The sequence below is a fragment of the Colobus angolensis genome, unplaced genomic scaffold (assembly GCF_000951035.1).
Source record: "Colobus angolensis palliatus isolate OR3802 unplaced genomic scaffold, Cang.pa_1.0 Scaffold132, whole genome shotgun sequence".
Taxonomy (NCBI): Eukaryota; Metazoa; Chordata; class Mammalia; order Primates; family Cercopithecidae; genus Colobus; species Colobus angolensis.
The window spans coordinates 7,836,306-7,844,664 of NW_012114400.1; the positions used below are offsets into that span (position 1 = coordinate 7,836,306).

The following is an 8,359-nucleotide window of genomic DNA, read 5'->3' on the forward strand; positions in this document are numbered from 1 at the left end:
TAAAGGAATTCAAACTTCACATTCTTGGGGATTTTAGCAAGATGGCTTCAGAGTAGACTAACTTTACACAGCATTTTATATTTTTTAAAGTCATTTATTCAGCATCATGATCAGATTATTACATTTAGCAATCAACAGCATGGGTGCAAACAAACAAACAAACAAACAAACCTACAGTAAAACCCTTTGTTGGAATGTTTTACATTTTCCACAGAATAGAAGCTAAAATAACCTATTATACAATTAATCACAAATACAGTCCTTGAGTTTTTTGCCTAAAATGTCTTCTTTGGACCTGCCACCACTGTGGTTGGCTGAGTTTACAAACCTTTTGTAACCTGCAGCTTCCCTGTCACTTCTCTGGCTCTCCTCTCCTGCTAAGCTTTGTTTTCTAATTAAAATCTTCTTCCACAGCTATAGCTACTGCCACTATTGAAACCGCCAGAGCCACCTTGGTTTTGTAGTTTGGCAACGTATTAGTCTCCACCACCATAGGGGCCAGAGCTTCTGCCTCCAAAGTTTCCTCCTTCTATGGGTCCAAAATTTGAAGACTGATGGTTGTAATTGGCAAAATCATTATAGCTTCCACCATGTCCAAAATTGCTCCTATTATTACCAAATCCATTATAGCCATCCTCACTACCGCCATATCCACCATCACCACAGTTGCCACCAAAGCCACCACTACCACTGAAGTTTCCTCCATGAACAAAGTTGTCATTCCCACTGAAACCACCTTCACAACCAACACCAAAGTTTCCAGAAGCACTTCAACCTCTTTGGCTGAATGAGGTACTAGCCACTTCTTGCTTTGATGCGGCTTTCTTAACTTCACAGTTGTGGCCATTCTCAGTATAGTATTTCTGAATGACAGTCTTATCCACGGAGTCATGGTCATCAAAGTTTACAAAGGCAAAGCTTATTTTCCTGCCATGGCCTTGGTCAGTCATGATTTCAATCACTTCAAAGTAATCTCTTAGGTGATGTTTTTCAGAGTCTTCTTTAATGCCACCAACAAATATTTTTGTCACATTTCAGTGGGCACCTGGTCTTTGAGAATCTTCTCTTGAGACAGCTCCTTTTGGTTCCACAACTCTTCTATCCACCTTGTGTGACCTTGCATTCCTGGAGGCATCCACCTGATCCACAGTGGCATTTGTGACAAACCCAAAGCCTCTGGAGTGCTTGGTGTTTGGTTCTCTCATTATCACACAGTCTGTGAGCTTTCCCCATTGCTCAAAATGACTCCTCTGACTCTCCTCAGTTGTTTCAAAGCTCAATCCTCCAGTGAAGAGCTTTCTCAGCTGTTCAGGCTCTTTATGAAACTCTGACTTAGGCATGACTACAGGGAGAAGAGAGCCTTTAACAACGCTTCCTGGGCACCTTCCACGGGCAGAACGTGTGATTTTGTAAAATTATTAAACTTCGTAAAAATGTAAAGTATTTTAAGCCAACTAAAAACATAATTTTGCTATTAGCATAATTTTACCATCTGTCAGAATATTCTATCCCTTTGTATAAAAACACTTTTCTATGACCCACTTAATTTTAAATCTTTTGCTTAATATATAAATCAATTTCTGCACGTCAAAAACTTTATTAATTTTTACTTTTACCAATTTCTTTTACTTATTTGGATAGTAAAATCCAATTTAACTTTGAGTCCCTGGGGAATATAAAACAAATTTGTTTTATGTTAATTGATGTTTAAATGAAAATGTGTAAGAAATCTGCAACTGAACTTTTTAATTTAAAAACAAAGTTTAGTTTTTTAAAGTTGCCATCAATCCATTTTATTTAGACTTTCTATTTGGTTCTATAAGGGATCATAACACATTTTTTGTATTGTCAATAGTTCTGAAACATACAAATATTAAAAATTCATTTAACATTTTAAGCAGTTCAAGTATTGCAAAACTGTTACATATAATGCTATGCACACACACGAATACACACATGCACAATACATACATATGTGCATGTACAATTTTTTTTGAGGAAGACACTCACTCATGATTCATCCCATTTGCTTGCTTTGAATATCAGTGTATTAAAATGTATTTTATCTCTCATACAGTGTGATAATCGTGAACGTTAAAGTAGTTCTTTTATTATTATGCTTCAATTAAATAGTGCCAACAATGCATTATTTTGGAAAGTAAACAGAGTTTTTGTGCAATATATTTAATTTCTACATAAAAAATAAACTGAAACATTGTTACTGTCTTAGTTGGAGATTAAATCCCAAGTCTACAGGCTCACTTTTCTTTCCTGTGAGCCAGCCTATCATCCTCTGCTCATGTGTACTTGGTGTTTTTATAGAAACATACACATGAGACAGAGCACACATTGAGTGTCAAGAGACAGCCTCTTATTCTTTGACATAAAATACATTTTTAATAATAAGCACTATGATAATAATAAACACCATGATATTTTTATTATGATAAAAAAATAAACACCATTATAAAAACTAAGTGGTAAGGCCATTTGAAACATAGCAAGACATTCACAAGATAGAAATGAAAGAGGTGAGGAAGAACACAGATTATCAGTCAAAGCTCAAATAAAACAAAGAGTAAAGTGTCTTAAAGTGATAGAGAGATGTGCCTTATTACTTTAAAATAGAAAAAGTAATAGAAACAGCAGTGAGATGAAAACTGAGTAGGTTAGAGGTGGGCTATTAATAAAGGGACTTGTAAAGCATAGTGAAGCTTGATAGTATCCAAGTAAATGGATTTGGGGCTCATATTGTTCTTAGCATGTGTCCAAGTTTGTTACTTATTAGATATGTGCACTTGGGCCAGGAACTAAACTTCTTTTCAAATATATGTTTTGGATGTATAAAACTGAAAAAAGAATTTTACCTACTATGATTTTTCTAGTAGTAGGGAGATATGGCATATACATACATTAACAGAGTGCTAGAGAAAGTTTAATCCCTTGTGTCTAATATGTATCAATGTTATAAATATTATATTTTGACTTGTATCATTAGGAGTTATGCTGAGAACAATCTCCTCTACTTAAGTATCTATATCATTATTGGGGAAGAAAAAGTCTTATTCTTCTCCAATAATTTGCATGGCCAATATTATATTGATATATAGCTGCAAAGGACGTAGGATTCTTAATGTTTAATGATGCAGTCTCTGTAATACAATTAAGAAAGTAAGAAGGTAGTTGGAAGAAGTATTGCATAATCCCATCCATAGCACAATCTATAGCACAGGCAAAAATTCTTTCTATAAACACAATGAGACACAATTGAAAGGTCCTAACATGATGAGTTTTTCCTTTAGGAAGATCTCTGCGGCTATAGGTTAGTGGACTGAAGTTACAGGTGCTAGGAGGCATTTACTTTTTCTGTAACTTAGGAGAGAAGGTCATCAATCAGCAAAAGGTGAAAGGGGATGTGAAGCATTTTAGAAAGACGTTTTGATAGAGTTTCCAAGGGGAAAGTGAATTAGAAGTGACTAGGAAAATAACTGTGTCAAAGAGGTGTTGATGTTGAAGATCACGCAACAAACCATCCAAAAATATACATAAATTTTAGAGAACATATTACATCATATTTGAAAATGTAATAACTTAGAAAAAAATTGTCAGTTAATGTATTCAATATATAATTATTGGTTCAATTTATGTTATGCATAGCTAAAAATGACTGAAGGGTTATTACGTATATCCTATCTATAGCCCACAAATTTAAGATCTGCTTCAGGGTAAAAAAAAAAAAATTAAAAAATTACTGAAACTAACTTTATGTAACTTATAGTAAAGGAAATTATCAGAACACATTTGAAAGATAGTGTAGAATTTGGGATGGGATAAGCAAATTATCTTCATTGGATAATAATAAGCTCTCATTTAGACCAAATTTTTCAAGACTTTAATTGACAGCAAATCATGTTTTGTTTTAAAGTAGTGTTAAATTAATAAATGTAAATTTCCAACATTCTCCAAAGAAACAGTTCATTTATGAAAAGTGAGCATTTCATCTAAAATTTTGCATCTGGTAAATATTATATCTAGGGAATATTTTAAATGATGAGAATTCCTAAAAGATTTGTAAAACAAAGTATAAGTAAATGCATATACTGTGAAAGGAAAAAAAATCTCGGAAGCTCACAATCACTAAGCCAAGGAAAAAGCCAAGTAGGGAACTATGACAGACAAACATGCCTCCCATTTTATTCCTAAATAAGATGGCTACAAAGATGAAAAGCTGCATACCACCCTCACAATTTGCCCACAAGGAAATTCCTTGTGGAGAAAAGACAGACAGAACTCAAAGTCATCCTCTGAGGCTCGCCTGAAACAAAAGCATATTTGATTGCTTCTTCTGCCCTATTGTTTATGTAAAAATGCAGATACACTGAGCCAGTGTTCAGTGGAAGGCCGATGAGGGACTCAAAAAAATACATTCTTTTGTCTCGTATATACTTATGACCTGGAACCCCACCTTAAGTTGTCCTGCCTTACTGGACTGAACCAATGTACACCTTACACATATTGATTTATGTCTCATATCTCCCTAAAATGTGTAACAGCAAGCTGTACCCTGACCACCTTGGGCTTCTGTCATCAGGACCTCCTGAGGTTGTGTCACAGGTGCATCCTTAATCTTGGCAAAATAAATGTTCCAGATCGACTGAGAGGTGTGTCAGATGTTTGGGGTTCACAATTTGGCAACCAATGCAAGGGGCTCTGAGTAGAGATGGAGGCGGCTCTGACCTTTCATAAATCTCTTATCGGTGCTTGGTACCAGCTTAAGCTTTCTTTATGACTCAAACCAATGGGACAATTTGCTGAGGTCTGAGAGCTTCCCGCCCTCCAGAGAATCCCTGATCTCCCAAGATCTGGTTGAGATCCAAAGTTTATTTTAACGTACAACTCCTTTTCTGGAGGTTCACTTTCTTCCAATAAGGAAAGCAAATTTTCCTGCTTCCGTAATGATGGAAGGCAGTAACTCCTTTCTGGAGTTTGAACTAGCTTCCAACACGGAAGGCAAGTTTGAATTTTTTTCTACTTCTACAATGGTAGAGAGCAGTCTTCAGCCTGAGACCCACACCAAGGTAAGTGGCTGAATTAGGGCTTCGGCTTCGCTAAAGTCGCGATTAACAGTCAGCTGGTCTTAATTTCTCCTCAGTAATACTCAGTAATCATATTGTGGGGGTATTTTTGTTGTTTGTTCTGGTCTTTCATCAGATTTGACCAACTCCACGTGACTCGGTCAAATCTGAATCAGAATTCCAAATTATGGATAACAAGGCCTCTCTGAATTGGCTAAAATTCCTTGCAGCTGCAAAAGAGTAAACACAAAACAAAACAAAACAAAGCCATGCACTTGGTTTCTGTTTTTGCTTCCTGTCTTAAAAATACAATTGTTCTTTCACTTACTTTTCTTTTCCCTTATTCCTCCTTCTCCCTGCGCCATTTTTGGTTCCAAGAAAATCTAGAGAAGGCTTCTAATGACTTGAACTCTGTAAATAAAACAAAGGCACCACTCACCCCTTTTGGGGGTGTTCTGTTTTCTTTTTGGATTCTCAAGAGTTATGGGCAGATTCTTTTTAGGTCTAAAACTATTCTCTCCAGTATTTGTATTACCTGACCCCTTTGGCTTTGCGGGGTACCAGAGATTACCTTGTACTATGAGAGGATTTACCATGGTGTGTGCAACGGTGAATGAGAACTACAAAGTTAAAAATGGCTGAGGACAGTTTTCAGGAAGTGGTCTTGGCGGTTTTTTCTTTCTCCTTCTAGGAAGTTGTTGTTTAGGATTCTAATTCTAATTCAGAGGTACATTCTAAGAGTATTCTCCATTGCCTTGCCTCCTGAAATTAATTTCAATTGGTTTGTCTGCTCATTTGCATGAGGAACCGAACTGCCATTTTCATAAACAAATGAAAGACTGAGTTTTCTCAGCTCTGAAGAAAAAGGGCATTTTGCTCCTCCCAGCTGAAAGGCACCCCTGGGTAACCAGGGGCCAAGTGGTAGTGTCTGGGGGGTTGACTTCCCCTGCCCCCTACAATGTGCAGTGGCCCTACAGAGAACTCCCAACAAAATTAGTTTTAAAAGGCTCATCCAGGAAGTGCAGATAGAAGGTGACCACTCCACACTTTGAGCCCTCCTGGAGGTGCTAGACCAATGGAGAGAGAAACTGAGGCAAGTAAGAAAGTGGAAATGAATCAGTGGTGACACACTATGAAGTCCCACACACAATCAGCACACATGACTCACTCCACTAAAAGCCTTGACCACAGCTCAGTTCCTCTTTTTAAGGAAAAAAAAATGTGGAAAACAAATCATCTATGAATAATGAAAGACAAGACGAATGACCCCTCTCAGGCACCCTGTTTGGTTTTATAGTGCCCCTACTTGCAGGTGGTTGTGTAAATGGAAGGGCACGCCAGATTTTTCAGTACTCCAGGTGGTTACACATTTGGTATGTTCTTGTGCACATTTTAAATTGACAGGTAAATTGCATTAACGAAAATTCAGAGCCTGAAGTTCGACCTGCACCTATAAAGTTCCTAAGTTCTCCATCACTCTGCTTTCTTTTCTGCCTGTTTTAAGTCATCTGTTACTTCTCTACTGAAATAAAAATCCACTGTTTGGGCCGGGCGCAGTGGCTCAAGCCTGTAATCCCAGCACTTTGGGAGGCCGAGACGGGCGGATCACGAAGTCAGGAGATGAGACCATCCTGGCTAATACGGTGAAACCCCGTCTCTACTAAAAATACAAAAAACTAGTCAGGCGAGGTGGCGGGCGCCTGTAGTCCCAGCTACTCGGGAGACTGAGGCAGGAGAATGGCATAAACCCGGGAGGCGGAGCTTGCAGTGAGCTGAGATCTGGCCACTGCACTCCAGCCTGGGCAACAGAACGAGACTCTGTCTCAAAAAAAAAAAAAAAAAAAGAGAATCCACTGTTTCCATCCAATCATTAATTTTGCTATAGTTTTTGCAAGCCAATGAGTTTGTATTAATATCTTACGGCTAGGGTTCTGAAGTAAAAGCTATAGGATCTTTGTTTCCATGAGTGTGTGTGTGTGTGTTAATGTATATATACACATATTTTGCTACACTTTTTTGGCCACTAGGTACAAAATTTGACTTAAATTTAAAGAATACTCAAAAACTAAATAATAATCCCAAATGCTTTTCAAGTTCATGTGACTTAAGTAAAATCTTTAATAAGCCAGCTTTAAAATTATTTATAAAGTAATATTACAAATGTGTTAAGAAATGTCAGTACACATTTTTGTTCGCATTTATTGATCAAGAGATGTCATACTTATTCTTGACAAATATTATAAGGTGTCACAATTTGACAAAAGGGTCATTAAACTATAAACTCAGCCCAAAACAGAATGATCTTTGCTTGTATAATTTTTTATAAATAAGACATTAAGAGTGGTTTAGTGAAAACAGCCCAATCTTTAATTATTTAGTACAATAACCATATATTGACTCTGAGGTTTCTTATGTAAACACCTGAAATTCACAGACTGTAAAATGGCTGATAGGCAAATAACTTTAAATGATGACTATCTCAGTTTTCATAAATAATTTAGGTAAGCTAGTAAAATAAAATAATTAGGAAAATGTGATGGAATAAATACTTGTAGAACAGTTTGTCATAATTTAGAACCTAAATTTAAAATAAATAATAGATTTTTTAAATGGGTATTTTCCAATTAAAATTATATGTAGTAGAAAAGCATTTTTTCTAAAAAAAAAAAAAAAATTTGTGTTGATGCTAAAAGGTGAATAATTTTTGTCTAATTCAAAGCTCATTTAAAGGTTATGTATAAACAAGGTAAAAGGAACAAGGAAATAAGAAAGATGTAAAGAAAGTTATAGAAATATGGGGGCATTTTTGGTAAGAAAGCTTAAAGAAAAATAATTTGATATGAGAAAAACTGGTATGGCAAAATTTTGCCCTAGAATAAAATGATTGTCTAAGAAAGAGGGATATTCAGGACAAACCATGTCCAAGCATGTCATATATGGTCTGTGAGAGACATAATAAGAGGATTTATATTAAACAACAACAACAAACAACAACAACAACAAACAAACTTTTCTATGATCTAGTTGTCTACAATTAAAGGAAAATTATTTTTATAATGGTCTTTCTAGACATTGAGTTTTGATATAAAAAACCCACTTATATGCTAAAAACAGTAAGATTTTTTTACATAGTTAATAAACATATTATTATTATTATTATTTTATTATTATACTTTAAGTTCTAGGGTACATGTACATAACGTGCAGGTTTGTTACATATGTATACTTGTGCCATGTTGGTGTGCTGCACCCATCAACTTGTCAGCACCCATCAACTTGTCATT

At 35.9% G+C, this 8,359-nt stretch overlaps 1 pseudogene; it reads right to left on the bottom strand.

The window, feature by feature from the left end:
* Window positions 1-395: 395 nt before the first annotated feature.
* Window positions 396-1,340, bottom strand: LOC105506154 (annotated as a pseudogene).
* Between the last annotated feature and the right edge of the window lie 7,019 nt (window positions 1,341-8,359).